The following is a 16114-nucleotide window of genomic DNA, read 5'->3' as shown; positions in this document are numbered from 1 at the left end:
CTGAATGTTGAGCTTTAAGCCAACTTTTTCACTCTCCTCTTTTACTTTCATCAAGAGGCTTTTTAGTTCCTCTTCACTTTCTGCCATAAGGGTGGTGTCATCTGCATATCTGAGGTTATTGATATTTCTCCTGGCAATCTTGATTCCAGGTTGTGTTTCTTCCAGTCCAGCGTTTCCCATGATGTACTCTGCATAGAAGTTAAATAAGTAGGGTGACAATATTCAGCCTGACATACTCCTTTTCCTATTTGGAACCAGTCTGTTGTTCAAGGTCCAGTTCTAACTGCTGCTTCCTGACCTGCATACAGATTTCTCAAGAGACAGGTCAGGTGGTCTGGTATTCCCATCTCTCTCAGAATTTTCCACAGTTTATTGTGATCCACACAGTCAAAGGCTTTGTCATAGTCTGTTAAGCATATACAAAAGGTCTCAGATGCTACAGACATTTGTGTTTGTCCAGTAGTTAAAAATGTATGTTCACCATTTTGTTCTCTTTTCTTTCTGCTTCTTTTTATCTCTCCCTTCTCCCCTTCCATTCTTTTTTCTTTCTTTCCTTTCTTATTTCTTCTTCCCTCTTAATTTTTGTTTGCTTCTTTGATCTATCAGACAGATTTGGAACATGTGGATTTCAAAAAGAAGCAAACAACTGAAATAGAGGAATGATGCCTAGGATTAAGCCATGTGTTTTGAGTTTTAATATTGTTTCATTCTTTCATCTTGATTTTGAATGCAGTCACAATTTGGGGAAAAAAAATGTTTCACAGCTTACATACCTGACTATTCATTCTCTCTTGTTTTTATTATCTCTTAAATGGGCTCATTTTTGAGGTTATTTTAAGCATCTAATTTTACAAAGTTTATGTTTCCCTATTTATAGAAGAATTAATCAAGAAAGTTTCACATCTTAGTTGTTCAGAAGGCCAGTTTTAGCCACTTTGATTACATTTTTAAGGCAATGTGGAATCTCTTATTCAAATACACATTATTTTCCACATTATTTTATAAAGCAAAAGTAAATTTCTACTGTATTTCAATTAGATTTATTGCCAAGAAAGTCAAATGCCTGAATTTTAAGTCCTATGCTCTGTGTTTTGAGCTATGTATGGAAGAGAATGGTATTTAAAACAATTCTATATGCCACAGAACAATCAAAATATCTAGAATACAACCTCACTTTTGCTAATCTGGTTTTCTCCAAGAAATTGTGTGTAGCAATTTGCTTAAACTAATGAGGGTATTATTTTGCTGGGGAAAAACAATCTAGTACTGTATATTTACTTATACAATGGATACAAAAGATTTGAAATGCTTCTTTTTATTTAAATATTTTTTAAAATTTCCATATATTTCAAATACTCCAATATTTTTTAAAAAAACTGAATTGACATTTCAGTATATAGTTCAATATAAGTAGCTGCCTTCATTCAGCCTGGAAAATAATATGATTTTTTAAATGACTCACTTAATCTCAGAAATTTACATTGGGTATATAACCCTCATAAACTGAGAAAATATGAAATTGCCACAAAATGGCAAATGAATTACAGCATAAAGGTCATTTTTAAAATTTCTGACACTTCAGAACATTAGAAGGTCAAAAATCAGTGGCACATTGTCCTATGCTGAAAAATATCTTGATTTAATCAAGGGACTGTGTAGGCTTGTATAATTCAAAATAATTGCAATGTCTGTGAAATCAGACATTCAGATATGTAAGCGACTGTTCTAATAAGAAATGAATCAAGGATTGGAGAAATGTTGCATTTACTTCCTTATTTTCTTACAAGTAAATGTAACTTTCCAGCACAAAAACATTTATTCTATTTACTCTTTAAAGTTAAATTTGTACTATTTATGTATGTTTTCAACATTAATGAAATGTCTGTCAAAATGTATAACAACACAGAACTATAAGGATTGTAAATTCAAGGATGCCTTATCCTTGAAATTCAGGCTTTTACTATTTTTTATTGAATGGAAATTTGAAATCATCTATGTGGAAAGCTATAATATTTTGAGTAGTATAACCAGTAATTCTTCTGAAATTCTCTTTTATATGTTAGTGATTGCCTTATTTCAAATTAGAATAATACATGTTTTTCTATTTGCTTTTCTTTTCATCCACAGAGCAAAAGAATTTTAGAGTTCAAAAATATTATTGGCTAGCCAATTTAACAATATTAACTATATCCTAGTAAGTGAAACTCGAGAGTAAATTTTTCAAAAAGTTGTATATATTATAATGAAAGACCATGAAAATTGGAGCCAATAAACATGAGCTTGATTGCTAATTTTGCCACATTCCAGCATTGAGGAAAGAGCAAATCATTCTCTGAATCTCCCCACTCCGCTTTTTTTTTTTTTTTATAAGGGGAAGACAAAAACTTCACTGAAAAGTCTCATTTTTTCCCCCCTTTTTGCAATAAGTAAATATGTGTACATGGACATCTTAATGAACCATAAAGTGCTATAACATCTATGCTAATATATGGAACAATAGATAAAGAAGGCCTTAGCAATGTAAATTGTGCAGCCACTATGGAAAACAGGATGGAGGTTCCTCAAAATATTGACAATAGAGCTACCATATGAATCAGCTATTTCACCGTTAGCCATGTACCTGAAGGAAGTGAAATCACTGTCTTGAGGAGATATTTGCACTCCCCAGATTCATTATAGCATTATTTATACTAGACAAGATATGGAGACAACCCAAGTGTCTACCCATGGATGACTGGATAAAGAAAGTGTGGGTGGTGTGTGTGTGTGTGTACACAATGGAATATTATTCAACCATAAGAAGAAGGCAATCTTGCCCCTTGCAACACCATAGATGGACTTCAAGGTTTCCCAGGTAGCTCAGTGGTAAAGATTGCAGTGCCAATGCAGGAGCTGCAGGAGACATGGGTTCAATTCCCAGGACAGGAAGATACCCTGGAGGAGGAAATGGCATCTGACTCCAATATTCTTGTCCAGAAAATCCCAAGGACGGAAGAGTCTGGGAGCTAGAGTCCATGGAGTCGCAAAGAGTAGGACATGACTTAGCAGCTGAGCACAGATGGACATCAAGGGCATTATGCTATGTGAAATAAATGAGATAGAGAAAGAATACTGTTTGATCTCACTTATATGTGGAATCTGAAAACAAAACAAAAACACCAAACTCATAGAAACATAGATTGGTTGTTGCTAGAGATAGGTGTGAGTAGAGCATAAGAAAAAAGGTAAGATAAATGAAGGTTGCTTATTTAGAAATTGAGCAAATTAGATGATATGTCACTTTGAAGGCTAGACATAAAATCAACATAGCATAACTAAGCAAAATTATCAAAAGACAGAATTACCCCTATTAGACATGATAGGGACTAAATAATATAATAAAATTGAAAAAATAAAACAAACACCTTTTTTTTTTTTTTTTCTGGAAGGGCATTGATAGCAAAAGACACTTAAGAAATCCAATTAGTATTTAATTTAATTTCATCCTACCATCATTTAATATGCTATGGAAAGCCAGTTTTCGTCCTCAAACCTCCAGGGTTTTCTTTCTTTCTTTTTTTTTTTTTTTTTTTTTTTTTAGGAAAAAGGGCTATTTCATATATTTGTCTGAGCATGTGCTTAGTTGCTCAGTTGTATCTGACTCTTTGAGAGCCCATTGGACTGTGGCCTGCTAGACTCCCCTGTCTGTGGGATTTTTCAGGCAAGAATACTGGAGTGGGTTGCCATTTCCTTCTCCAGGGCATCTTCCTGACCCAGGGATCGAACTCATGGCTCTTGTGTCTCCTACAGATTCTGTATCTGCTGAGCCATTGGAGAAGCCCTATATTCATGTGTAACTTATCTCTTACTTCTAATCAGTCTCCATCTTGTCTCCTGCTGAACAGATTCCTATTATTTTTTATCCCTCAGTTCAGTTCAGTCACTCAGTCGTGTCCCACTCTTTGCATCCCCATGAATCACAGCACGCCAAGCCTCCCTGTCCATCACCAACACCCGGAGTTCACTCAGACTCACGTCCATCGAGTCAGTGATGCCATCCAGCCATCTCATCCTCTGTTGTCCCCTTCTCCTCCTGCCCCCAATCCCTCCCAGCATCAGGGTCTTTTCCAATGAGTCAACACTTCTCATGAGGTGGCCAAAGTACTGGAGTTTCAGCCTCAACATCAGTCCTTTCAATGAACACCCAGGACTGATCTCCTTTAGGAAGGACTGGTTGGATCTCCTTGCAGTCCAAGGGACTCTCAAGAGTCTTCTCCAACACCACAGTTCAAAAGCATCAATTCTTCAGCGCTCAGCTTTCTTCACAGTCCAGCTCTCACATCCATACATGACCACTGGAAAAACCATAGCCTTGACTAGATGGACATTTGTTGGCAAAGTAATGTCTCTGCTTTTCAATATGCTATCTAGGTTGGTCATAACTTTCCTTCCAAGGAGTAAGCATCTTTTAATTTCATGGCTGCAATCACCACCTGTAGTGATTTTGGAGCCCCAAAGTAATAAAGTCTGACACTGTTTCCACTGTTTCCCCATCTATTTGCCATGAAGTGATGGGATCAGACGCCATGATCTTCATTTTCTGAATGTTGAGCTTTAAGCCAACTTTTTCACTCTCCTCTTTCACTTTTCTATAGGTTAGTGTTTTTATATTTTCCCCATATAAACAATTCTATAATGAATAACCTTGTACTTAAATATTTTGATATCGTGAGAATTGTAATTGTTATTTTGCTGTTTAGTTGCTAATTTGTGTCCAACTCTTTTGTGAGGCTGTGGACTGTAGCCTGCCAGGCTCCTCTGTCCATGGGATTACCCAGGCAAGAATTCTGGAGTGCATTTCCATTTCCTTCTCCAAGAGATCTTCCAGACCCCAGATTCTTCACCACTGAGTCACCAAGGAAGCCAAGAATTGTAATTACTGGATCAAAAAGAAAGCATATGTGAACTTTTGTTGTGTTGCCAAACTTTTTCTCAGAAGATTATATTGATTTTCATTACAATGAATGGATATGCTTGTTTCTCCTTGGCCTCATGGAGAGAAAGAATCGTCATGTTTTTAAATTATTATCAGTCTATTGGTTGAAAAAGTGTATTTTGCTGTTGTTTTCATCTGAATCCTTTAAGAGTGAGCTTGAACATATTCTTGTCAGTTTAGTTCAGTTGTTCAATCGTATCTGACTCTTTGCATCCCCATGGACTGCAGCCCCCCAGGCCTCCCTGTCCATCACCAACTCCTGGAGCTTGCTCAAACTCATGTCCATCGAGTTCATGATGCCATCCAACCATCTCATCCTCTGTCATCCCTTTCTCCTCCTGCCTTCAATCTTTCCCAGCATCAGGGTCTTTTCAACTGAGTCAGCTCTTCGCATTAGGTGGCCAAAGTATTGGAGTTTCAGCTTCAGCAGCATCAGTCTTTCTAATGAATATTCAGGACTGATTTCCTTTAGGATTGACTGGTTGGATATTCTTGCAGTCCAAGGGACTCTCAAGAGTCTTATCCAACACCACAGTTCAAAAGCATCAATTCTTTGGCTCTCAGCTTTCTTTATAGTCCAACTTTCACCTCTATACATGACTACTGGAAAAACCATAGGTTTGACTAGATGGAGTTTTGTTGGCAAAGTAATGTCTCTGCTTTTTAATATGCTGTCTAGGTTGGTCATAACTTTCCTTCCAAGGAGTAAGTGTCTTTTAATTTCATGGCTGCAGTCACCATCTTATAAATTCTCTCTTTTCTTGGTTGTTTAATATTTTGATTTGAATGTCATCTTGATACACTGAGAATAATATATCTATTAATTATTAAAGTTAGAATATTATTTAGACAGAGATCTATAGGAATTAGGTTGGGCTTTCCTTGTGGCTCTGATGGTAAAGAATATGTGTATAATACAGGAGACCTGGGTTCAGTTTCTGGGTTGGAAAGATCTCCTGAAGAAGGGAATGGCTACCCACTCCAGTATTCTTGCCTAGAGAATTTTATGGACAGAGGAGCCTGGTGGGCTACAGGCCATGGGGTCGCAAAGAGTTGGACACAACTGAGCAACCTCACTCACTCTATAAAAATTAAATTCAAAAGGAAATATTAAATTAAAATATAAAATTAAATGTAATCAGTCTATACATAGCAAAACTCAATGACATCATATATAGCTTACAGGAGGTCTCTAGTCAATATTTGTAAATAAATTTATTAATTTATAGGAAGAGTGTTTTAGATTTAAAAAAGAGAAAAGGACTTAAAACTAAGCACTGAAACTCTGCAAAATTCAGAGTTCAAGTGAGAAGGAGTATGTCAAATAGAAAATTAAGAAATGATGGGCCAGAAATGCCAATACCACAAGAGGAGAGAATAGTCAGTGAGTCATGAGGGGAAGTTGTTTCTAGAAGTATTGACTATAAATTATGGACTTTTTCTAAGATGGCAAGTAAACAAAGACACATAGAAATATTTCTTATTAAGGTACACTTAATGAAAGTTAATGGGCTCATCTGCCTGCTCTAGACACCAAAACTCTACCCACAGTAGTGCATGTGCATGCGTGCTAAGTCGCTTCAGTCATGTCCAACTCTGTGACGCTACGGGCTCCAGCCAGGCTCCTCTGTCCATGGGATTCTCCAGGCAAGAATACTGTAGCAGGTTACAATGCCCTCCAGGGAATCTTCCCAATCCAGGATTGAACCTGAGTCTCTTTAGTCTCCCGCATTGGCAGGCAGACTTAACCACTAGTGCCACCTGAAAAGCCACCTACAATAGTGAGTTGGATCTAAGTAGCCTAAATACGAATCTATAATTGGGAGAGGTTTTTCTAACCATCACATGATCTCAAAATACTATTATAGTGTGAAGAGGTCACTAAACAAAATTTAGAGCAGTAACTTCAGTAGAAGAATTTAATCCTTCATGAAATTCAGTGCTAAAGAAACTTCATAGTTACCATTTGCAAATAAGGACATCCATCAAGTGTACAGGGCTTCCCATGTGGCACTAGCAGTAAAGAACATGCCTGCCAATGCAGGAGACCTGAGAGGTGTGGGTTCAGTCCCTGGGTTGGGAAGATCTCCTGGTGAAGGAAATGGCAACACACTCTGGTATTCTTCCCTGGTGAATCCCACGGACTGCGAGGATCCTGGTGGGCTACAGTCCATAGGGTCGCACAGAACTGGACATGACTGAAGTGATTTAGCACACATACATCATTGATGAACAGTCAGAAAGTTGGGCACCTGTTTGGTACCATAGGGATTGTATATTTAAAAAGAAAATTAACTGCTGCTGGAAACATCATGTTTGACAAATGTTTTAAAAATTCTGCAAAGGCAAATTTACAGCAAAAAAAAAAAACCCCAAAATTATTTAAAATATTTCTAAAATGGATTAAATGCTAAGCTGTTTGAGAACTGTGTGTATGTATGTGAGTGGATTCATAGTCATATTTTTATGTCTAAGCATTTAATTTTTTCAGATTTATAAGTATTAGGGAATTGATGTAAACCTAATGTTTCCAACAGCAATAGAAATTTGAAAAAGATGCTGAAACTGTACAGAAATTACTTTATTTGGATAGGTTCTTGATGGACTCAGCATTTCAGTAGCACAGGTTTTTCCATCGAGTTATTTTCTTTTTTGTTGTTGTTGTTCAGTGTTCAAAGAAACTACGTTTGGGAGTAAGTTTGAGAACTTCCATAACCTTTTGTTAATGAGCCTGCTGTCTCTGCATAGATTTGCAAATATTTTTATCAGATTGAATTACTGATGAAAAAGTATTTTCTTTGTAAGAAGAGTTCAATGAACCAAATTTCTATAGTAGATGTTAGCACTCTTTTTTTTTCATTATGGAAAGGATATATACAATAATTCAATTTCATGTTTAATTATTATATTAATAATTTAGTCTTTGAACAAATGAGACCATGTCTTTTAATAATTTGATAAAATATGGTTTAGGTATTTGGTAGTATGGTTCAGTTTTTATGGACAGTAGAACTCAAATGTTGTGTTTGAATTCTTAATCAAGTCATACATACAATTTTGTTTCTTTTTTGTTAGTATCATTTTCATTAGTGACTTTTGCTCTTGGTTTATGTTTAATCTACTTACAGCCTTACAGAATTTAATTGTGAATATGAGAACAAAATGCTTATTCAGGACAATTCTAATGAATTTATAACTTTTTTTATAAGTAGGCAATTCTTTTCAATCTATTTGCATATTGCTATATATATATGTTATTTTGCAATGTCATGTGTATGTGTGTGTGTCTATGCAAAGATACTGTATCATCAACAGTTAATGAGAGTGATCTTTACTCCAATCTTTAACAAAAATGAGCATTATTAAACTTTTTTCATGTGTTATTCTTTTAGTTTTCTCTTCTAGGAAACACCTATTAATATATATGCGTGTATATATATGTGAATATATATATATACACATTTATTGATTGCACATTTAAAAGTCATTTATGATATTTATGTAATTTAGGTAAAATTGAAAAGATTTTCATTATTTTTATTTTCTCAGATTTTATTCTTTACTTTTACTTTATTGTGTTTTGATAAACAGAAGTTGTTAATAGAATCAGATTTTTCAACAATTCAAAATTATTTGCACATTTTGGGACTATTTTAAGAAACATTTATCTACTTCTAAACAAGTAAGATGTGTCTGATATATTTCCAAGCGTATAACTTTAAGTTTGCATTCTTCACATCTGTAACTTTAAAGAATTTGGAATAGATTTTAATATATGATATGGGTTATTTATCTTTCAGTAATTGATCCTTAAGTTACTCATATTGTGGTTAGAGATATTTATAGAATATCAATTTTTGAAATACCAAAATTTCAAAAATAAATTTTGTTTGCAAAAATTTTTCTGTAGCTCTTGATAGCACAGTTCTGTGTATGTTCATTAAATTTTGCTTCTTAACTGTATCACTGATATCTCTATTCTTACTAATTTTTAAGTGGTGTGTTGAAATACCCATTGTGATGATGGATTCATCAGTCTCTGTTAATCTCTAATAAGGTCAGGTGTTTAATAAGATTCATCTAAATCTAGAATTTTAACATCTTCCAAGTCAGTTGAAACCATTATCTTATGTTGTCATTTTTATCTCTAATAATTTTTCTCACCTTAGTATATTTTTTGTTTTATATTGATAATACGACCTTAGGATTCCTTAACTTGCTATTTTTCTGTGTATGTTTCCAAGCCATCATTTTCAGCCTTTCTGTATTAAACTTGGAATACACATTTTAATACAATGAACAGAGTTGGAGTGGATCTTTAATCCAGTCAGACAATCTACTTTTCAACTGAATTAATTTACTAGGCCTTGCTGCTAAGTCACTTCAGTCGTGTCTGACTCTGTGCGACCCCAGAGACGGCAGCCCACCAGGTCCCCTGTCCTTGAGATTCTCCAGGCAAGAACACTGGAGTGGGTTGCCATTTCCTTTTCCAGTGCATGACAGTGAAAAGTGAAAGTGAAGTCGCTCAGTCGTGTCCGACTCTTAGCGATCCCATGGACTGCAGCCTACCAGGCTCCTCCATCCATGGGATTTGCCAGGCAAGAGTACTGGAGTGGGGTGCCATTGCCTTCTCCATTACTAGGCCTTACTAAGATAACTTTTACTATATTTAAATTTATTTTTACAATCTTTTACTTTCTTCCCTTTCTTTTTCTTTGTTTTCTGTTTCTAATTTTCTTTATTAATAATCAACTTTTGCATTTAGTTTTTCTCTCCTGTAATAGATTTGAAATTTTTCATTCCATTTCATCCCATTTATATTTGTAATATGTTTATTTTGAACTAAAAAATGTGTCTAATTTAATATATTTAATTAAGATTCATATAGGCCATAAGTAATATACATTTAAACCACTATTTGTTTTCCTCTTTTTTCTATACACAGTTGTTCCAGAAATAAGCAAATTGCAAGTTTCATTTTTAGCTTTACTTTACATGGGAAGAAACCTATTTTGTGACCCCATCTTTTACTAATGTTGAGGGTCCTTAGTTATATGTCCGATAACTTAGGTGCTAACAGTGGGTGACTTTTTAAATGTAAATTAATTAAATATAAATAAATTACACATTATACCCTTGGTTGCATGAGACTTTTTTCAAGTACAGCCTGCGGTGGCTAGTGGTTACTGTATTGGCAAGCACCTCTATAGTAGAACACTTCCATGTAGAAAGTCCTGTTGGACAGCTGTGCTAGAGGACCTGGGCTCACTCTAAAATCTCCTTGTCCAACATTAGCTTCTGTTTTTCCTTACATGTAGAGAACAGAGCTTTGAGAATTAAGCATCCTAATATTTAACGCTCTAGTTCCCTGATTTGGATATTTGTACCTTGTTTAGCATTTGCTTATTTGTTCAATTTAATATCTCTATTCATCTAAATAGGTTGTTTGAAATTTTCCTCAATAACTATGAACTTAGAAATGCATCTTAAAACATGCTTAAGTAAGTTATTCAGTATATATGAGTTTTCAGAGAGCAGTAGACCACTATGATGTTGGGATAAAAGGCAAGATTAACTTTTTTATTATTCCTATATATTTCCTTTTTTTATGTGAACTGCTCTTTGTACGTGCGTGTGAAGTCACTTCCATCGTGTCTGACTCTGCGTCCCTATGGATTGTAGCCCACCAGACTTCTGCGTCCATGGGATTCTCCAGGCAAGAATAATGGAGTCTGTTGCCATGACCTCCTTCAGGGGATCTTCCCAACCCAAGGATGGAACCCTTTTCTTTGGCATCTACCTGCACTGGAGGGGGATTCTTTACCGCTAGTGAAAAGTGAAAGTGAAAGTTGCTCTTTTCAACCTTTGATATTCTCCAGGCCAGAATATTGGAGTAGGTAGCAGTTCCCTTCTCCAAGGAATCTTCCTAACCCAGGGATTGAACCCAGGGATGAACCCAGGTCTCCTGCATTGCAGGCAGATTCTTTACACTAGTGCCAGTACAATTTCTGACATTTTATTTTATTTTTCTAATGAGCTTGAAGGAAGTCTGAAGGAGACCTTCCCTGTGCTACCAGGTGTTGTCAGATGATGTTGCTTTTTTGCTGTTTTTTACTTTGTTTCTTTTCGATGTTTGCTTTTGATTCTGTAATGATATATGCTGCCAAGGAGACTGCTTTATTGTAATTTGCATACCTTTTTTCATGGCTTCCATTTTTTCATATAAAATTTAAGAAGGTGTTCTTCATGCCGAAGTTGTACCTTCTTCTTACGCTGCTGCAGTTTTTTAAAAAATATTTAAATATTGAACCCATCAGGAATTAATTCTAGCGTACGTTATAGATAGTAGCTTTCTATATTCTCAAGATGTGTGGATTTTTCCAATGCCTTTCACTGAACAATTCATTATTTCATCCATAATAAAAAATCACTAGTGTTTTATGCTAAAGTCCTACATATATGTATGAGGTCTCATTTAAGATCTATTTTCTCCTCTTTTGTGGTTTCTCTGTCTAATCTTGCACCAGGCCAATAGGATTTCCTGAAGTTTACTGATCTTTTTCTTCTTTTTCTTTTTTGTGTTATATTTAAAGTTTATGTGTAGGAACTTTAGAATTCACTTGTTCAAAAAAAATTACTTTGCTGTTTTTATTGGTAACAGATTATATCTTAAATATTAAATTAGGAAATTTAACATTCTATCTTCTTGAGCCTTTCTAGCCAGAAACAGCATATTGCCTTTTAATTGATTCAAATTTTATTTTTATGTCCCACAAGAGAGTTTAAAATTTATTCCATGTGAATCTTGAACATCACTTTAAAAATATATCTCTCTATGCTTAATCCCTCCAGTGAAAATGAATATTTTTAAAGTTTTTCAGTTGATTTGCTTTAGTTTTCCAGACACACAATATTGTTTTTGATATATAATGATACTTTCACCTGTTTCATATCTCATTTCTCTCTTTCATTTAATCACATAAACTGTTATCTCCAAAACAATGTTAAAGAAGATTGGTAATAGTGAATATACATGCAGTTTCAAAATTTGATAAAAAACACTGTTTGCACATTAAAATCTATATCCACATTAATAGTGTAAATTTAAGATTTATATCTGTGTTTAGTCACTCAGTCATGTCCAACTCTTTGCGACCCCATGGACTATATAGCCCACCAGTTTCTTCGGTCCATGGAGATTCTCCAGGCAAGAATACTGGAGTGGGTTGCCATACCCTCATTCAAGCGATCTTCCCAACCCAGGGATTAAACCAGGCCTCCCACACTGCAGGCATATTCTTTACCATCTGAGCGCAGATGGGAAGCTCAAGAATACTGAGGTGGGTTGCCTAACCCTTCTCCAGGGGATATTCCTGACCCAGGAATAGAACTGGGGTCTCCTGCACTGCAGACAAATTCTTTACCAGTTGAGCTACCAGGGAAGCCCAGATTTATATCTAATATGTTTAAATTTATATATATAATTTTAATGTCAAATAAATATATATAATTTTAGACTTACTATGTACTATTTAAGACAAATGTCCTAAATTTTTATCAAATATCTTTAAACATTGAAATGATTATAATTATTTTATATTTGAATGTATTTACTATGCAGGTTATATTATTATATTCTTTCATATTGAATTATGTCTGAATCTAGTAAGAGTAATTAATAATGGATTATTATTATTTTGTTATGCCCTTATATTCTGTTTGCTAATATTTGGTTTAGGATTTATGACCAGTAAGGGAAACAGATTTTTTTGCTAATCTTTTACTTATGTTTGCATTTGTTAAATATGCTCTTGAGCAATGGAGATATCATGTGTGTGTGTGTTCTGTAACTCAGTCATATCTGACTCTTTGCAAACCTGTGGACTGTAGCCTGCCAAACTCTTCTGTCCATGGGATTTTCCTGGCAAGAATATGGGAGTGACTTGCCATTTCCTCCTCCAAGGTGTCTTCCTGACCCAGGGATCAAACCTGCATCTCCTGCATTGCATAGCCTTATATTACTTAAATAGTTTATGGAATTCCATGAATTTCCTGAAGAATCTATTTATTTTTAATGCATTAACTTGAATGTGTTTGTGTTATGGAGATGGGAGGTGAGAAGTTATTTGACAAGTTTCTCTAGTTCTTCTACAGTAATCTATAGGTTTCAATTTTTTATGCTATCTTGATTGGGCTATCTTAGATTATTTATCTACATTTGTAAATTAATTTTTACAGAGATGAGCAAAGTAATTTATCATTTTTAATGTAATCTGTGAAGATTTCCTTGATTTATATGCTTGATATGTTTGTCTTTTTCCTTTTTTTATGTTAAATAATGATTTATCTGTTTTATTCTTTATTTTCCTCTAGAGTCATCTCTTAGATAACTACGTTCTATTTTTCAGTTCAGTGTTTGCCATCAATTACTTTTTCCAATATACTTTTTATCTTTGTCTTACTGCTCTTTAACTGATTAGGTTGGATACTCATTATTCTGTATATATTTTTTAGTAATATAAATGGTTAGGCTATTAAATATCTCTCCAAGCACTGCTTTAGGTGTGTCATATAAGCTGTTAAATATATTTTTATATTACTGATTCCTAGGCAATTTATGTGAGAGTTCAACCAAAAACTATTTGAGATATCTTTCATATTTTAAAGATTAGCTAAATATAGGATAAGCCTTCTCCCTTTTTTGAGATTTATAACATTTTGAATACTTTATAATATATTCTGTTATCTCATTTAATTTTTATACTAAATTTGAGAGTCTGACATTTTTATTCACATTTTGTGTGGCACACAGGGATCCTACTGTATTTAAGTGGCAAGGTATATAATGGAGAAATAAAAGTGAAAGCTAAAATTGTCTTCCTCTTTTAATATTTGAATTTTTTCAGATACATATGAAATAACTAATATGTTTATTGAAGGACTATGGTTAAAGGAAACACAAGGACCTGTGCTATCAAAAAATAGCATCAATTGTACTTCTGGTGTGATGTATAATATGAAAGGAACAATAGATGGCAGTGCAAATTGTGGAACGAGGAGACAATGTTCCCAAGAACCCCACTACACTGGAAGCATCAGTGCTTTTTCAGATTTTCTTGCTCTGAGTCACAAGAAAAACTGTAGTAAAAATTGTAGTAAAAATTTGTATTAAAAAAATTGTAGTAAAACTGAGACTCTGGCTGACTAATACCTTTTCATTCTTATTTCTCCAGTTAAATGGCTTTTGATTATAGTGGGACTAAATAGTTGATCCAATATTTGATAGCTGGATTGAAAATAATACTGTCACAATATATTGCCCTAGTGATCTATTAAATAGAGGACATCATATTGGGCTTTTCTAATTTGAAGAATGAGTACTAACATATTTGAAATTAATTTCATTTGTAAATAAGGCATCCCCTCTCTCACTTAAGCTTTGGTTCTGTACAGGAGTGCATAAACTTTCAGACACTACAAGGATACTTATCTTACAATTCAGAGCCTGAATCTCTAGCAAGCATTCTGGAGTACCATAGCTTAAATGTGATAGAGGGTTCTGTGGGATCTAATTCTCACCTCCCTTTCTTAAAGAGAATGTAGAGACCTGAAAGTGAAGCTGTCCTTTTTAGTCTAGCATTTAAAGAGAAAATGTGGACCTAAACTTTCTCAAATGAACAAAATCATGTTCATACAAAACACTATTGTAATGCCCTTGAAAAGGTGCAAAAGAACACATGGGATGATAGGCGTAAATTTCTTCTTTCAGAGATATCTCTAAGCTTGGTAAGAACACATGGGATGATAGGCGTAAATTTCTTCTTTCAGAGATATCTCTAAGCTTGGTAATAAACTGCAATACAAAATAAGTCTGCTTCATTAGAACAACCTGGGAATAACACCACAGATTATGCCAGCAAAAAATTATTTTCTTTCACTTAAGTCACTGAAGGACTTGTCTCTTAAATTACTATTAGCCAAGAACTAATATATCCAGTTATAAAAATTTGATAGACAAAGCAGATCAGTGTCTACAATTCCTTGTATTTTATGTATGTAAGAGAAAACAAGTAAAAATCTCTCGCATTTGGAAACCAAAACTATTCTCCTTTGAAAGCAGAGAACATACAGTTTTTGTTGTGGGTTTGTCTTTTTAAGGCAGCAAAATTACCAAATTTGTTTTTACCATAACCTATAAATGTCAGATGTCCTCAGTGAAAATGATAAACATGTAATTTAACTGTCATATATATGCTTGTAAAGCAAGAACGTATGCTTGGTGAAACTTGGAGATGGGGTTTAACATGGATTACACATTTGTAAAGTTATGACTTTGTATGGAATACATATTTATTGATCTTCAAAACAGAGTTACTCCCTGTTTAATTATTAACATATTTTGGGAGGAATAACCCTCACCATTTTCTAGTCAGAGACATCTTTATTACTTAGAAATAAGATGCATATTTATATGGGTTTGTGATATTGGATGCGGGGCCACTATCAAACTTTATTCTGGGCATGCCATGGCATTGAATATAAGCAACAACTTTAAATTAGATGCGCTCCTTTACAGGCTGTGAGATTGAATTAGAATAAAGCACTAATAGAAATCCAGTTTATAAAAATACCATAGAGGCTAGGAGATAATGATAAATTTCTACTATTACCACATTCCAGTACATCTGTATCTTCTAAAGTACTGGTAGAAGATACATTTTTCTTTTTATGTTAGCCAAAAGAAAAAAAAATCTGATATATATTAAGAAGTCTCCAATATTTCTGTAATTATTTCATTTTTTCTCTTTCAAAATATCATGAGAAATCTCATAAGATCCTTTAAGTTGGTAACATTTTGTTAAATTAATTTGATTACTCTTGTATAATAAAATAATCATAGGAGGTGTAGAAAGGCAACTAAATTAAACTAAGTTTTCTACTTTTTCTAGTTGAGAAATAATTACAAATATGTAGAGAATTATGGGCAACTTGCCATCAGAGTAGTAGCTATTTTACACAAATGAGTAAAACAAGCCAAAAATGGAAAGGCACTGCCTACATCATTCTCTCCTAAAAAAGACTTCTTCCCAAACTACTCTCTGCAACTCAGATCCCAGCGCATACATCTGTTCATCATTC

This window comes from Capricornis sumatraensis, chromosome 5, assembly GCF_032405125.1.
Source record: "Capricornis sumatraensis isolate serow.1 chromosome 5, serow.2, whole genome shotgun sequence".
Classification (NCBI taxonomy): domain Eukaryota; kingdom Metazoa; phylum Chordata; class Mammalia; order Artiodactyla; family Bovidae; genus Capricornis; species Capricornis sumatraensis.
The sequence above is the reverse complement of the archived record's forward strand: the minus strand, read 5'-3'. Positions refer to the sequence as shown.